Source organism: Aplysia californica, unplaced genomic scaffold (assembly GCF_000002075.1).
Source record: "Aplysia californica isolate F4 #8 unplaced genomic scaffold, AplCal3.0 scaffold00029, whole genome shotgun sequence".
NCBI lineage: Eukaryota > Metazoa > Mollusca > Gastropoda > Aplysiida > Aplysiidae > Aplysia > Aplysia californica.
The window spans coordinates 846,618-849,837 of NW_004797299.1; positions in this window are offsets into that span (position 1 = coordinate 846,618).

Sequence of the window (3,220 nt, forward strand, 5' to 3'; positions counted from 1 at the left end):
GAGAGAGTGTGTGTGTGTGTGTGTGTGTGTGTGAGTGTGTGTGTGTAAATGCGACTCAGAGAAAGTGCATTGCTTTATGAGTTTAAAAAAAAATATCGAATCGACCTCCCTCCCCCCCGACCCCTTCATTCCTTTTATTCTGAAAAAGTCACCACAGCCTGGGTCAATCTTCTAAATAAGTATCAATGTCAAGGCCAGAAAATCTTGCGCTTTGTAAAAATCTTTATTGCATAGTATACCAGTATTAATCGCGTATTGTTCCGTAAGATTGCTACGTTATTGTCCTCTGTAACAATCATTTGTATACCTATCTTTTCTCTTTTTACCTATTGCATTTCTGAAAGGAAAAAAAAAGGTTTGAAAGTTATCACGCATTTTGCGTGTGGGCACAATACATTTCCACATAACAACATGATTACGACCTGATCTAAGGGAAAGAGATGAGGGGAGGGGAAACGAACATAATGCAGGTCTTTTCAGTACATGTATCTCTATTTATCTTGGAATTAATCACGTCTAGAAAATGACTGCACGTTCCTTGCAATTTATAAAATACAGGGGAAATGTATGCAGGCTACGTCAGGTGGAATGGCTCCACTATGTGTGTGTAGCAGAAATCCAACCTTTGACATTTCACGATTTGAGTCAGAATTTGTTTTTAATTTACCCCAGCCCATCAGCAACCCATTGGAGCCTTCTGTTAGTAGCAATCAAAATGAAGTTGCCTGTGTTTAATGTGAGAAATTAGTGTTTTTATACCTTGACTGAAAGGAGATTTGTTCTGTTACTACACTGGACCTTAATTATTGTGTCTGGTGCTTAGTCTAGCTCTTGGGGTCTTATTGAGAGAACAAGGTTACAATTTCAGCCCACGTATCAGTCTGTACGTTCAATGATTGTACACATGCACGTCTAGGTAAGCTACTCAAAAAAACCAACAGAAATACCATTTTTATCCACCCCTTTTCCTCTTGTCGAAGTAATTTTTTTGTCGAAAGCAGAGAGTAAAACTAATCAAACCATAATCTCTCAGAAAAACAAAACTTACAACGTGATTAGAGTTGTCATTGTTGTACTACAAACAACAGAAATAACAAAACAAAACAAAACAGCCAAAGACATTGCAACACCTCACCCACACCTAATATCGACATCTACTTTAGGACGATAAAATTGAGAACACTACAAACAGTATGATACAGCGCCTTTTACTTAATGCTTGAAAAACTATTGAAATGATAAATAAATGCAATCTCAGCCTATATAATAAGCAAGGATCACCATTATCATCACCATGAAGCTTTGCCACACAGTATTATGTACATGAAATACATCTACTATTTTTAATCACTTTAAAAATTTCACAAGGAGATGATTATTTTCCAGGCTGTAGATCATGTTTTCGCAACACTGAACCCACGGACAGAATCTAGGTACAACGTCTTAGTTTAGTTTTAGTAAGGTTTTACGGCGTTCGCAACTGCATAAGGCCATATTATCAGCGCCAAGGGGTGGATGTCAACAGAGAAGTCCAAACGGGGAATCAGGCTTACTCTGCTCACCCCTCTAGCCTCAACAGCACAAAATCTGCTTCGATATCAAGGCACCCCGGAAATAGCAGTTTACAAGAGAGTGACAAACATACAAAAAGAAGTAGAGGAAAATGACGAAGGTAAGGATGGGGAAAGAAAAAGCAGCCGTTCCCCCTATGTTGTTCCGGCACAGTATGAGCATGACTTTGACAAACCAGCCTATTTATAATTCTACTGAGCATAAGAACATGTTATATCCCCCATTTGGGAATGGCCTAAAGACACTTCAGTCAGTAGAACTGCCTTGGTGGGGAAGGCCGAGATCTATTTTTGACAAAACCACGTTATAAAGAAGAGAACACTACATACACAGCCTCTTTTTTCTTGTTAAAAAAACACAAAATAATAAATAAATGAAAACGTAGACTATATAAGCAAGGATCATCATTATCATCATCACGAGTCTTTGACACGCAATATTATTTAATACATCAGTGTCCATGTAAAAACATAAAATTCTCAAATTTTTCACTTTGAAATTTTCAGAAGAAGATAATTATTTTCGCAACAGTGAACTCACGGACAGAAGGTAGGCCAAAATCTATTTTTGACAAAAGCAAGTATTTTTTTTTAAAGGGGGGGGGGGGTCCTAAATGCCCCTCCCCTCTATTTTTTCTACGTTGGCTTATCTTGAGCGAGTAAACACAACAGCATTTCGTTTTTCTCTGCAGTTTCTCAAGTAGCATTATTATGAAAACTAGAAATTTGGAGAACTCTTTGTTTCTTTTTATTTGGAGGTGGGGTGGGGTGGGGCGGTGGAAGGGGAGACAACAACCCCTTTAAGCAGCCGAAAGAAGGCGGGAGACTAGAACAACTAACCTCAGTGGGTTTACATGAAGCCTCACACGAAATGGATAGTATGAATCAGCTCCCGCATAAAAAATAAATTTTTAAAAAACGAAAAGAAGAAAGAAAGAAAGAAAGAAAAAAAGAAAGAAAGAAAAAAAAGGAAAGAAAAACATTCTTTTACACTTGTTGGGGAGAATTGGGCAATTAGTTTATTTTATCACTCTACGCTCACAAGCTGTATTAGATGAGTATTACAGAGGGCCTTACAATCTGAGTATATTTTTTCAATAACACCAAAGAAAACCACATTTCAGCAAGCGAGACCAGTGCAATTTTTCACAGGTTTTTGTATTTCTCCAGTTTCTCTAGATCTATAAAACATTGTTGGCTAACCATTGAAAGGCTACATATTTATTATTGTCTATGAAACGTAAACGTTGGCCCTGTGTGAACCAGTGCATTTAGTAAGTAAGGAAACTTGAATAAATATAAAAAATAATAGGCCTAATTTTTAATTAATGAATTAATGAAGGAAGGAAGGAATGAAGGAAGGAAGGAAGGAAGGAAGGAAAGAAGGAAGGAAGGAAGGAAGGAAGGAAGGAAGGAAGGAAGGAAGGAAGGAAGGAAGGAAGAACGACTGGAGATGATTGCGCAATGGTTGATGGAAATGGAAAATTATAGGTTTATATCATTACTAAACCTGTATCAGGTGTGTTAAGTGCCTATTTCAGAGAAAACACACTCTATTCTCCACATACACAACACAGTGATATGTTTTTTAAGGTTGTGTATTTCTCTAGTTGCTCTATTATAATTTCTTTTCGGGGGTTGGGGGAGGG